The sequence below is a fragment of the Sinocyclocheilus anshuiensis genome, unplaced genomic scaffold, assembly GCF_001515605.1.
Source record: "Sinocyclocheilus anshuiensis isolate Anshui unplaced genomic scaffold, SAMN03320099.WGS_v1.1 scaffold262, whole genome shotgun sequence".
Taxonomy (NCBI): domain Eukaryota; kingdom Metazoa; phylum Chordata; class Actinopteri; order Cypriniformes; family Cyprinidae; genus Sinocyclocheilus; species Sinocyclocheilus anshuiensis.
Genome location: NW_015547650.1, coordinates 206,014 through 221,496, shown reverse-complemented (window position 1 = coordinate 221,496; position 15,483 = coordinate 206,014). Strand labels below are relative to the sequence as shown.

Genomic DNA, 15,483 nt, shown 5'->3' with positions numbered 1-15,483 from the left:
GGAGTCAGGGAGCTAAGCAACCGGGTCTGAGCGATCGCATGCCGGCACTGTACCTGCATGCTCGCTCTCCCCGTTGCACTCAGATCCGCCGCAGAAGGGCAATGAGCTATGCGTTTACTGAGACAGAATGTTCACTCGAGCATGAGTCTCGCTCTTCTCCACGCGCGGACCGCCTTCACGGAAAGCAGCCCAACTCTCCCGTTTCTCCTCTCTCAGCGAGCCTCGGAGAAGGAAACAGCGGAGTCAGGGAATAAGCAATCGGTCTGACTGATCTCATGCCGGACCAATGGCCGTGCAGTTTCACTGCGTGAATGAAATAGGCTTCAGTTCAGGAGAAAAAAGGCTTTTACCCATATGCGTCTTAAGCAAGATGCAGTACTCGTTCCCGTATCTCAGGGAACCGAGGTTACGTTAGTAACCGAGTACGTTTTCTCACCACTGGCATTTTTATTGCATGTTTATTTTATTTTGTTATTGAGAGGAAAGCGCACAGCACATTCACCTAAATCGATGAATTTCAACTCGAGCAGGAAATTTGCATGGCGCTTTGTAGCACAAGCCAATCAGCAAAGAGCTTATTTGAAATGGATTTTTGGTCAAACTGTGTTATTGCAGGCACTTACATTAGGTCAAATGATATCAAGCAACTATTTGACAACAAAAATATTTGTCAACAGTTTTTTTATTGTCGAAGTTTTTGATAATGTTGACTATCTGGCACTGACACACACACACACATTTACTTTAATTAGCCTTTACGTTTGCTTAAAATGTACTATATGGACTTTAATAATGTTACATTTCAGAAACTATATTTGAATATCTGCAATTTCTGTGAAAATCTTTAATTTTTGGTGTTTTACGACTTAAAATCTTGAAAACTTCAGTCAAATAGAATCATGTTATCTATGTTAAAATATGTCAAGGAATGAAGATCTCATCTGATCACATCATTGCAAAATGCAGTTATCATGACCTTGATTAAACTAAATTAAGTTTTTACATTAAATCACTTCCCAACAATGAGTCAGTTAACACCCACTTTACCAGAACAGACCTTTACATTAAAAACATACTATACACTAATTATCGTAAAATATATATTTTAAAACTTGAATTATTGTTTTTGATACATTTATTTTTCAAAATCATTCTAGCTGGCAGAATATTTCACCTATTTGATGTATTAATATAATATAATATAATATAATATATATAATATAATATAATATAATATAATATAATATAATATAATATAATATAATATAATATAATAATATATTTTTTATAATTTCCCCTATTTGATGAATCTCTCATATACAGTTTTATCTGCAATGTTTTATTTCAATGAGCTCAAAATTCATTTATTGTTGATATTAAAAATAATTATGAAAAGAAAGGAGGTTCATGACAGGCTGAAAACTCACATATACATGAGTGTCTGTCCTCATCGAGACGATAGCCGCGTCTACAGGAGCACTGGAAGGAGCCGGCGCTGTTCTGACACGTGTGATCACATCCTCCGTTTGCAGCCAAACACTCGTCTATATCTGTAATCACACACATCTAGATCTAGATTCCTAAATCACTGTAAATGTTTTTTTTGTCTCTCTCTGTGAATGTCGTACCATCACAGCTGCATCCATCAGCATTCAGTCGATATCCAGCTGTACAGTAACACTCGTAACCTCCAGGATAGTTTGTGCAGTCGTGCTCACAACACGAGCTGCCGTCTACACACTCGTTTATATCTGACAGACGAGAACACACACACCTTTACCTCACATGCTTACTGTAAACTACTTACTAAAACAGGAAATGGTCACATTAGTTTTCTTTACCGATGCAGGTCTTGTGGTCGACGTCCAGCTGGTATCCTTGGTTACAGCTGCACACAGGTCCACTGGTTGAATGTTCGCAGTGATAAGAACAACCACCGTTATTATGATCACAGCTGTTTACAATCTCCATCTCGATACCTGAGAGTGAAAACACACCCACACACAGCATTGGAAATGAATGGGAAACTAATTTCATCTAGTGGAAACATTTGGTACTGCTCCCAAAGAAAATCCTACTGAAAGCTAATTTTTTGAGGTATCAACCTCAAATTTGGAACACAACTTGTTTAGACTTACGACTTTGATTTTCTCTCTAGCATTTTTCATAATAATAAACTTATACTTCTATAACTTCTTTTAAATTTGACAAAATGTTAAATGAAAAACATTACTGAAATATATATATATATATATATATATATATATGTGTGTGTGTGTGTGTGTGTGTGTGTTGTCAATCGATTAAAAAAAATGTACAAATTAAATGCACATCGCAATTAATCCCACCTAACATTAAAGTTTTTACATATACTGTTATATTGCAATATTTCACATTCAATCTTCAAATTAATGTACAAACAACATAAATACAGTATATTTTTAATATTTATTTAATGTCATCTTTTTTTATGACCGAAGCCCAGTGTCACTGATACCAATACTACTGATATCTGAAATTGTTTTTCCCCCCTAATATTTAAACATTGACTATAGCCATTCAGCATTACAGTATAACTGAGGGCTATCAATTTTAACATTTATTAGACTTTAAAAAATAACTTCTAATTTAAGTGAACTTCACATAAAAAATCTTCACATAAACCCATTATAATAAATGTCATATTTAGCTACATGTGCCCTTCAGCAAGTTGGAAATATACAGAAATTGAATAAAGTTATCAAACACTAAATTCTAAATTAAACAGATTAATCCTTAAAGCAACAAAAATGTTTGATTTCCTCATTTGTCTTTTGTTCTCTGATTAACAGACATCACAGCAGCTAGGTAATTAGGCTATTTGGCTGCTATTACTTTAAGAGCTGCCGCTGCTGAACATGATGCGGATCTGACAGGCATCATACTTTCTCACAACACTAACTTTTCTGACTCACTTCAGGTCTTAAAGTCTCTACTAATGAACTGACGAGTTGAATCGAGTGTGTTAGATGAAGGAGACAGTGCTGGGCTGCTCCAGGACAGTTTAGAAAACCATTTCAGAGACGTTCTTAAATGTAACTCATAAAAACAATACTTACATGCATGCATAGTTTTAAGGCAGCTTTAGTCGCCTTTTTGGTAACTTCAGGACTTAACTGACGACATAACTAGGACATTGCATGCTCGTAGTTTCTTTCGCACTTTGATATGAAATGATACAGGCTACAGTGTGCTCTCGCGCATTTGTGCATGCAATTTAAGAGCACGCGTTACAAGCACAATACCATTCCCGTGTTCGTTTGACTAGCGCCTGTCGCAGAAGTGAAGCTGGAGTGCACGTCTCCAGTTTGATGTGGTTATTTCACACCACTCAACAGCATATATACACTCGCACATATACACCCACACATTTGTGTGCATATGTAGCAGAGATATATATATATATATATATATATATATATGTGTGTGTGTGTGTGTGTGTGTGTGTTGTCAATCGATTAAAAAAAATGTACAAATTAAATGCACATCGCAATTAATCCCACCTAACATTAAAGTTTTTACATATACTGTTATATTGCAATATTTCACATTCAATCTTCAAATTAATGTACAAACAACATAAATACAGTATATTTTTAATATTTATTTAATGTCATCTTTTTTTATGACCGAAGCCCAGTGTCACTGATACCAATACTACTGATATCTGAAATTGTTTTTCCCCCCTAATATTTAAACATTGACTATAGCCATTCAGCATTACAGTATAACTGAGGGCTATCAATTTTAACATTTATTAGACTTTAAAAAATAACTTCTAATTTAAGTGAACTTCACATAAAAAATCTTCACATAAACCCATTATAATAAATGTCATATTTAGCTACATGTGCCCTTCAGCAAGTTGGAAATATACAGAAATTGAATAAAGTTATCAAACACTAAATTCTAAATTAAACAGATTAATCCTTAAAGCAACAAAAATGTTTGATTTCCTCATTTGTCTTTTGTTCTCTGATTAACAGACATCACAGCAGCTAGGTAATTAGGCTATTTGGCTGCTATTACTTTAAGAGCTGCCGCTGCTGAACATGATGCGGATCTGACAGGCATCATACTTTCTCACAACACTAACTTTTCTGACTCACTTCAGGTCTTAAAGTCTCTACTAATGAACTGACGAGTTGAATCGAGTGTGTTAGATGAAGGAGACAGTGCTGGGCTGCTCCAGGACAGTTTAGAAAACCATTTCAGAGACGTTCTTAAATGTAACTCATAAAAACAATACTTACATGCATGCATAGTTTTAAGGCAGCTTTAGTCGCCTTTTTGGTAACTTCAGGACTTAACTGACGACATAACTAGGACATTGCATGCTCGTAGTTTCTTTCGCACTTTGATATGAAATGATACAGGCTACAGTGTGCTCTCGCGCATTTGTGCATGCAATTTAAGAGCACGCGTTACAAGCACAATACCATTCCCGTGTTCGTTTGACTAGCGCCTGTCGCAGAAGTGAAGCTGGAGTGCACGTCTCCAGTTTGATGTGGTTATTTCACACCACTCAACAGCATATATACACTCGCACATATACACCCACACATTTGTGTGCATATGTAGCAGAGTGAGGTATAGACCCAGTATGATTGGCTGGCGTTACCCAACAGGTGAACTTATCAGTGTTTGTACTTTATCATGATTGGTCAGTTGGGTAAGTTTCATGAGCCAATTAGTGCCTGTGTTGTGCATATAAAAGGGGGAAGTGTTTGGTTGCTTGGGATGCATCATCCTTGGTACCGCCCCTTTGTGACATGTGGCGCTTTGAATGAGTGCTAGCAGTTGGGTTATCCTCCTGTCTGTTGTGTGCTGGCTGTTGGCCAGTTTTCAGATATGGGCCTGCAAGTAGTTGTAATCCTGCGTGGTGAGCGACCATGTGTATTGCGTGGATTTAGGTGGGAGGGGTTGGCCATGGTACCTTGTACTGCGTGTCCACATGGAGTGCTGTGTATAATATTTTAGATTTTTCACGAGTGTGTGTCATGGGTATTGAGTGTGGGATAGAAATCTGAGGGTCTTTGCTGGCCACCTCCCTCTTTATTTTGTTATCTTATTGTATTGTACTTGTTTTGTAAGTTACTGGTAAAGACGTGTGATGTATTGAGACCTTGTGTGAAGTGTTGTATGTGTTTTTATTAACTGTATGTTAATAGTGATTTTTGTTTATATCTATTATTTTGTCTTTATATCACCCTGCCTTTGGCAATGAACCTGTGTCCCTTTGCTTAGGGCTGTTATGTCCCGGTGTATTCCGGGTGGCGTAGTCGACTATAGGATTTCTCTTATTATTGGTAATTTTCAAACTCCTGACCACTTCATGCCACACATATTATATTTGCATATATATATGTATATAATTCATTCTATTCTATAATTTACACTACAGATGATGAGAAACAAATGACTTAATGGCCTTTTCTTGTTTTGAGCACATGTATGTGAGACGTGTTGCATGCGATTTGACAGGGTCTGTCCAGTCTCAGATCATACTCACGATAGCACTGCTTGCCATCAACACCCAGCTCATAGGCAGTGGGACACACACACATGAATGATCCCCTGGTGTTACGACAACCGTGAGCGCAGTCCGCCTGGCCCGTCTGACACTCGTCAATGTCTGATGCAAAGACAACACGCATACAAACACATATGCTACACTTTAAAGATCACTTGAGCATGAAGACATGATGACCATTAATGACATGTAAGTTTTCTATTCTATAAGCATCTGACACAAACTCTATAATCCACACTAAATATAGCTCACCATCCCAGGTAGGGTTGCATGATAAATCGCATGCGATATTTAATGCGCATCTTGTCAGTAAAGCTGGTTCTGTAATCAGTGGTAAATCTCTTATCACGTGCATGCTTTTACATGGAGCAGCATTTACTACACAGAGCCGTTGTTCACTGACACGATCATATATGAACTTGACACTGACAAGATGCGCCTTAAATATCGCATGCGATTTATCGTGCAGCCCTAATCCCAGGTACATTTTACCTTCACAGGTCTTGCCATCTTCAGCCAGCTGATAACCTGGATGACATCCACAGCGGGCCTGATCTCCATCCCTGTGGCATTCCTGAGAACAACCGCCGTTTCGCTCCACACACGGATTCTCCGCTGATAACACAAGAACGGACTGTGTTACAGCTTTACTATTAATGCCATTTTTAGGTTGTTGGCACTAAGAGGGTTAATCTCACAGAACCTGAAAAAAACCCCCTCATATTTCACCACATAGTACAATAGAACAAATTTAAAATTATTTTGCATCATTTTTTCGTTTTCTTTTTATTTGTTTGTTTTGCATTGCAATTATTTTATAGAAAGTTTTAAAGACAAGAAAACAACATTGTCAATGTTGTGTGTGTGTGTGTGTGTGTGTGTGTATATACAGTATATATATATATATATATATATATATACACACACATGTATATAATGTATTTTTAGGACCAATATGCAATGCAATTTGCATCATGACAATTTTCTTTTGTAGTAATACAATGGCTTTCATACATACCTATATTATGTTGGGAAGAAATGTGAAATAAAAACACTTTTTCATACTTTTTTCTTTCTCTTTTTTTATTTTATTTATGTAATTATTATTATTATTATTATTAGGGGTGACCTGGACATGTTTTTGTGAGATTATTTATCATATTTGTAACACAAATGTCCCATCATCCTCATCCAGCTGCTCTGAATAACTTCTCTCACACACTCTGTGTTTAACATGTTTCTGTCCGTCCAACAGCTGCAGTGAAACGATTTGTCTGCAGCCAACAATTACACTTTTACAGAAACAGAATGGCAGAAATTATTCTGCAATCATGATCCTTCATCAGAGAAAGACATATCTGTGTTCAACTCTGGATGACCTCCGAGACGAGACACAAAGACATGTCCCTGCTGAAGTCACCAGTTTGTGATATTATGTCATCAAGTGAATCAAAGGGCAACATCATCCCAAAGACCAAAATCATATTTCCACTAAATCTTCTCAGGTAGTTTTTGTGATTCTTTAGAACTTCAAAGGATGAAAACGCTTGGTTTGAAATACATTTGAACAATAAGACATTAAAAAGAATGCTTTATATTACTTGTAGAGTTAAACCTCAGTTTAATTCGCTGTCATTAGGACACTTACATGCATCTGGGAATAGAAGTTATCATGCATTACGTGTCCATGATGTTTGACAAACGCTTCAACCTTACAGCAAACAGCTCCACTATGACCTGTTCATCAGAGCAAACACATTCATATCTGTGCGTGGAGATCAATACAGTCAAATTTGATCTGTATTCATTGCTAGTGAAAGAAATTAAACTATTAAAACATAATTTACTTTCCCTTATATTGACACAAACCTGAATGACTTTATGCTGAATGAAGTTTTCTCAAGTTATATAATAGCTTTGTTCTCGCCAAAATTTCTTGTTTCAAAAGTTGTTTTTCACTGCAAAAATTCATCCAATCCTACTAATGGAGTTTGACATAATTGGTGTTAAACTTGGAGCATTTGTAGTAACCAATAACTATAATTAGTATGGCTTTCCAAAACCTGTAACAGAATTATGACTATTTTTATGGTTTTGTCTATTTTGGAGCTTCATAGCCCCTATGTGTGTTGTATTGAAGGAAAAGGAATGAAAACTTTGCTTAACTACTATGTTTGTGTTCCACAGAAAAAAAAAATGTGTACTGTTAAACAAATTTCACATCATTCTCATACAAACTGTAATGCAATTTTGACTACTTTTATGGTGCTTTGTCCATTATGAAGCTTCAAAGCCACTATGTTTGTTTTATGGAAAGAGAAGCAGAAAAACTTTGCCTAACTTCACCGTGTGTGTTCCACTAGAAAATTAAAAGTGTGCTTTGAACATGACAAATAAATGCTTTTTAAAGGAATACACACCATTTCTTTTTACACAACTATTCTTTTAAAAAACATTTATTTGTTGGTTTTAATTGGAAGAGGTTCCATAATAACAAAGCAGTATAAAATAAACACGTCTCATTTGCTTGTAACACATTCAGTCTGTCTCCACCTGTGCTTTGCATTTTAATTTCGCTTAAATCCCACTGTCAACAACTATGATTGTAAATATGTCTTCAAGTTCATGCTACTATCATAAATAGGTAATGTTCATGAGAAAGTCCTGCAGTTGAACATCAGCTTGGTCTTACTCACATTTGCAATGTCTCCCGTCCACGTCGAGTCTATAACCAGGTCGGCAGCGGCACTGGAAATGACCTGCTGTCTGCTGGACGCAGAAATGCTCGCAGCCACCGTTCCCAACACTACAGGAGTGGATGGCTAAACACGCAGACAGACAGAAAGACACACAGGTGGAGACGCTATGAGAAGACAATACTGGGTTGTTATTGTTCAATTTAAGATCAAACGAGTCATAATAAAGGAAAGACTCTTTGTGAAGTGTTTGACCCTAGCAGACCCCGAGTTCAAACGACTCCTGCTGCAGAAACATCAATGACTCAACCAACCAAAACATGAATGAAGGAACTCAGCGAAAATCACTTTAAACTTCTCAATTATAAATCAGTCTCTATAGGCACACATAAAGCAGATAGATTCATGCCATAAATGCAGTTTATTCTGTAATAGTATTCTCCACTTCCATCCTCTGTGTGTCTGATTAGCTGTCCGTCATTCTCTCTTTCTCTCACTTTGTACCTTTAAAGGAGGACTGCACTGTACAATACATTATGTCAGTTAAATCAAAATGATTTTTTTTCAGATGGTAACATCTAAATGAACTTGTTTTGCCAATGAAATTATGGATAGATAGATGGGTGGGTGGATAGAACGATAGAGCGATGGATGGATGGATGGAATGATAAAGCAATGAATGAACAATAGAGTGATGGACGAATGGATGAATGGAACGATAGAGTGATGGACGAATGGATGGATGGAACGATAAAGAAATGGATGGATGGATGTATGGATGGAATGATAAAGCGATGGACGGATGGATGGAATGATAAAATGATGGACGAATGGATGGATGAAACAATAGAGGGATGGAGCGATAGAGCGATGGACAGATAGAACAATAGAGTGATGAATGGATGGAATGACAGAGCAATATATGGATGGATGGAATGATAGAGCGATGGATGGATGGATGAATGGAATGATAAAGCAATGGACGGATGGATGGACAGATGGAACGATGGAGCAATAGACAGATGGATGGAATGATAGAGCAATGGATGGATGGATGGCTGTAACGTTAGAGTGATAGATGGATGCATGGAACGATAAAGCAATGAATGGATGGATGGATGGAACATTAGAGTGATGGATGGATGGAACGATAAAGCAATGGATGGATGGAATGATAAAGTGATGGATGGATGGATGGAACGATAGAGTGATGGACGAATGGATGGATGGATGGAATGATAAAACAATGGATGGATGGAAAGATAAAGTGATGGATGGATGGACCGATAGAGCAATAGACGGATGGATGGATGGAAGGATAAAGTAATAGATGGATGGTGGACGGATGGATAGAATGATAGAGCAACGGATGGATGGATGGATGGAACGATAAAACAATGGATGGATGGAATTGTAAAGCAATGGCGGACTGATGAATGGATGGATGGAACGATAGAGCATTAGACACATGGATGGAACGATAGAGCAATGGATGGGATGGATGGATGGAACGATGGATGGATGGATGGATGGAACGTTAGAGTGATGGATGGATGGAATGATAAAGTGATGGATGGATGGAACAGAGCAATATACGGATGGATGGAACGATAGAGCGATGGATGGATGGATGGAATAATAAAGCAATGGATGGATGGATGGATGGATGTAACGTTAGAGTGATAGATGGATGCATGGAACGATAAAGCAATGAATGGATGGAACATTAGAGTGATGGATGGATGGATGGATGGATGGAACGATAAAGCAATGGATGGATGGAATGATAAAGCGATGGATGGATGGATGGATGGATGGATGGATGGATAGATGGATGGAATGATAGAGTGATGGACGAATGGATGGATGGAACGATAAAACAATGGATGGATGGAATGATAAAGTGATGGATGGATGGACCGATAGAGCAATAGACGGATGGAAGGATAAAGTAATAGATGGATGGTGGACGGATGGATGGATGGATGTATGGAATGATAGAGCAACGGATGGATGGAACGATGGATGGATGGATGGAATTGTAAAGCAATGGCGGACTGATGAATGGATGGATGGAACGATAGAGCATTAGACACATGGATGGAATGATAGAGCAATGGATGGGATGGATGAATGGAACGATGGATGGATGGATGGAACGATAAAGCGATGAATGGATGGATGGAATGATAAAGTGATGGACGGATGGAACGATAGAGCAATAGACCGATGGAAGGATGGAAGGATAGAGCAATAGATGGATGGATGGACACATGGATGGAACGATAGAGCAATGGATGGGATGGATGGATGGAACGAAGGATGGATGGATGGATGGAATGATAAAGTGATGGACGGATGGAACGATAGAGCAATAGACCGATGGATGGATGGAAGGATAGAGCAATAGATGGATGGATGGACACATGGATGGAACGATAGAGCGATGGATGGATGGATGGAATGATAAAGTGATGGACGGATGGAACGATAGAGCGATGGATGGATGGATGGAATGATAAAGTGATGGACGGATGGAACGATAGAGCGATGGATGGATGGATGGAATGATAAAGTGATGGACGGATGGAACGATAGAGCGATGGATGGATGGATGGAATGATAAAGTGATGGATGGATGGAACAGAGCAATATACGGATGTATGGAACGATAGAGCGATGGATGGATGGATGGATGGAATGATAGAACAATGGATGGATGGATGGATGGATGGATGTAACGATAAAGCAATGGATGGATGGAATGATAAAGCGATGGATGGAACGATAGAGTGATGGACGAATGGATGGATGGAACGATAAAACAATGGATGGATGGAATGATAAAGTGATGGATGGAAGGATAGAGCGATGGACGAATGGATGATGGAACGATTAAGCAATGGATGGATGGAATGATAAAGTGATGGATGGAAGGATGGATGGATGGATGGATGGATGGATGGATGGATAGATGGATGGAACGATAGAGTGATGGACGAATGGATGGATGGAACGATAAAACAATGGATGGATGGAATGATAAAGTGATGGATGGATGGACCGATAGAGCAATAGACGGATGGATGGATGGAAGGATAAAGTAATAGATGGATGGTGGACGGATGGATGGATGGATGGAATGATAGAGCAACGGATGGATGGATGGAACGATAAAACAATGGATTGATGGAATTGTAAAGCAATGGCGGACTGATGAATGGATGGATGGAACGATAGAGCATTAGACACATGGATGGAATGATAGAGCAATGGATGGGATGGATGGATGGAATGATGGATGGATGGAACGATCAAGCGATGAATGGATGGATGGAATGATAAAGTGATGGATGGAAGGATAGAGCGATGGACGAATGGATGATGGAACGATTAAGCAATGGATGGATGGAATGATAAAGTGATGGATGGATGGAACGATAGAGCAATAGACCGATGGATGGATGGAAGGATAGAGCAATAGATGGATGGATGGATGGATGGATGGAATGACAGAGCAATAGATGGATGGAACGATAAAGCAAGGAATGAATGGATGGATGGATGGAACAATAGAGCAATAGATGGATGGATGGAACAAAAGAGCGATGGACGAATGGATGGATGGAAAGATAGAGCAATGGATGAATGGAACAACAGAGCGATGGATAGATGGATGAATGATGGATAGTACAATAGAACAATGGATGGATGATGGGTGGATGGATAGATGGATGGATAGAATGATAGTTGACACACAGTAATTCACATGTTACATGTTCGCATGTTAATGGTCCTAAAAACAGGCTTAATTTCCTTTACACCAGATCTGATGTCCTTTGATTTTGTGGTGAAACATGAGCCTGGGCAGGTCTGGCTGTTTTACCGATGCATGTGCGTCCGTCCACGTGCAGTCGAGATCCAGCATTACACTGGCAGTGATACGAACCCCTGGTGTTCACACACTTGTGCTGGCAGCCGCCGTTATGCACCTGGCATTCGTCAATATCTACGGAAGAACATATAAACACACAATTTAATACTGTGTTATGAAACATTCATCAGATTCAGTTAAGGCCTGGTACCTGTACATCTTTAATCCACCTCTAATTTCTGCACACAAAATCAGTTGGTCCAAATTCAAAACAGAATCTGCTTGCCTGGGAAAAACATCTGACATCAGGAGTAAATAAATAACCAAACTATTTTTGTATAGACTTAAGCAGTGAGATTACAAATAAACAAAGATAAGTGGCCATTTGTTTTACATCTGGGGGTAAAGACTTTCTAAATTTGAAGATCAGGTTAAACTGTACTTATTGTGTCTTCTGGGAAACATGTAAGTATCTTCAGTAGCTTCTGAAGGGCAGTACTAAATGGGAAAAACATGACATTTAAACAAAATAAGAAAAATGTACACATCTGCATCCTATATCCAGAGCAAATCTGAGCATAGTTTGAGACAAAATTGAGATCTCTTCTGAATCTTTGGGGAGATGTGTAAAACGTTCCATTTGCTTGTCGTTTTTGAAACAATTCGTGATTTTCTTTCCAACGCTAAGAACATCAAACAAACCTGGAACTGAACTGAATTTCTGAAGTCTCTTTTGACATTTAATTTCCTACTGATGTGGCATCTTTCATCACCCCAGATTCTGGTTATAATGACAGCCTGGAAAGCACAAGCAACAGCAGTTGCCAAAACACAACATTCACCAATTTTGCTGATTGCTGCAGCCCTCTGAACTCCAATATCTGGCTTGGCTTTTCAAAGGTTAGTTCTGGTTCATCCGTCACTTGAATCAGGGTAACCCACACGCTGCAGTAATACTTCAACTATGCATGCTGATTCTGAGCCACTGATTCATGCCTGTGCCAGAAAAGTGTCTCCAGCCAGGAAAGACTTTCCACCAGAGCTGACTTTCCATCTACATTGCTGTTTGGTTTGGGTTTTAATTAAATTACCAAGAAATGTTTCCCCACATTGGTGAAAGCATTTGGTTTGGCTTCTATTGAATACTCTGGAACTCTAAACAGCGTTTATAGATGTAGCTTGAGGCGACCGGCGCGCTGAGTCAGCGGAGGAAGTTCCTGACTGTGTTCTGCGCTGATGACAGACGACCTTATACTGTTAACAAGATGTTTTAGTACAGTGACGACTGTGACATTTTAAACATGAAAATAATCATTGATGCTTGCTAATCATCTTACTAATTGAGAAATCAAAACATCTTAGAGACTTGCTGGTGGGTTGTGGCAAGAACCAGCCACATTTTCTTCAGAATGTATATGTATTTTAATTTCATAAGAGACAAAGATAATATGTATACAGTGTTGGGTGTAATGCATTACTAAGTAACTAATTACTGTAATCCAATTACTTTTCCCTTGAAAAAGTAAGGGATTGCTCTTATTTTTTATGCAATTTAATTACAGTTACTTCTAATGTAACTGCATTAAATATTGTATAGACTATAACACAATTCTACATAAAACAGTGTATTTAACATGAAAACGTTACATCTAATGTTAAAATGTATGTCTCTAATGTAACCTTCTCCTTTTAAATACTCTGGTCAGTTCAAGAATAATATATGCAATTTTATATTATTTATTTGAAAGAATTAAAAGAGCAGTTTCATGTCTATTCTTGTACTGTTCAACTGGTCGAGGTTGATGTGGGATTTAGAAAGTAATGATGCAATACTTTTGAGAGAGAGTAATTAGGTCAGAAGTCTAATTACACTGTTAAAGATATAATTAGTAGCTAGTAATTAATACATTTTAGAGTAACTTACCCAGCACTCTATGTATATCAGTTTTGTTAACTAATATAATATATAATACATGTAGAAATTAATTCATATAAATAATACAAATATTTGGAACACCTATTCCATTATATTTCTTAACAATACAGAAATTATTACTAGACACTAATGCAGAACATCTCAGGTGGAAGTCCTCAGTTTAAATGGACCAATAAATGTTCTCACCTGGTATCTGGTATCCCATAGTGAATCGGTTGTATCCATGGAAACAGTTTGGCCTATGGCAGTGTCTCAAATGATTCCAATAGCCAGAATAATAGGCCAGATCAGCTGGATGAAAATTAAGCCCCATACACAAGAGACAAAGCATGAACCAGCCTGTCATGATTTACCAGATATTGAATCATAAATACCTGACTATGTGTCTATGATTGAAAAAGCAGAAAATGTCTCACGAAAGTTCAAGCAGTCTGAGAGGGATGGACTGAAACAGCAGGTTTTATTCCTTCCCTGCCTGTTAAAACCCCTTCAGCTGACACTCTCTCTCCTATGTCTGCATCTCATGTATTTCACAACACTTATGCACCAATGTAATCATTTTGAGTGGTATTAATTCTGCTGTTCTAATTTTGTCTACCATGAAGTCATATAAAAGGATTAAAATTGTTTGGCTCTCTAGCCTGCTTGATTCTCATTGGATAATTGCTGTATTATGTGGTCCAATATTTTTCTGATAATCATTTTTATTTACATAAATAAAATATACATTATATACCTGTGCATGAAGCCGGCAGAGTTTCAAACAAACCGCTGCAGCCTTTATATTCTGGCATTCAAATGCATATAAAATATGTGAAGCAGGATTTGGGTTAATATGAAAGAGTTACGAGATCTAAACCATGTGTAGGATGAATACAAATATCTGAAACATCAGAAAGATTAATAAATCTCGCAGTGGCATTTTTCAGATGGATATGAAGAACCAGTGGCCAAACACATTATATACACACAATGAGAGAGGTTTATATACAAGCAGAGAAACTGGGTTAAACTTTGACCAAATTCCAGCATTCTTCAGTGTATTTGAGGATTTTCAGAGTCACGTGAGTTAACCAATGTTTAGACTGTGGCATTAACTAACAGACTAAATATGCCATAATCTATCTATCTATCTATCTATCTATCTATCATGTTAAATCATTAAATATGTGTAATAAATCAGTCCACTGAAGACGAGTTGAAGTGAGAACCCAAGTGCAGTTTATTTACAGTGTGATCCAAACATCCAAACAATAATCCGTGACTTGACTTGACATGAACAGACTTGTCTAAAACAGACTTGATGAGGCATGAACAGACTTGACTAAAACAGACTTGATGAGGCATGAACAGACTTGACTAAAACAGACTTGATGAGGCATGAACAGACTTGACTAAAACAGAC

At 37.9% G+C, this 15,483-nt stretch overlaps 1 pseudogene; it reads right to left on the bottom strand.

Annotated features, from left to right (window-relative positions):
* LOC107701979 (multiple epidermal growth factor-like domains protein 6) overlaps nucleotides 1-15,483 on the bottom strand; it is an 81,663-nt pseudogene that overhangs the window by 23,963 nt on the left and 42,217 nt on the right.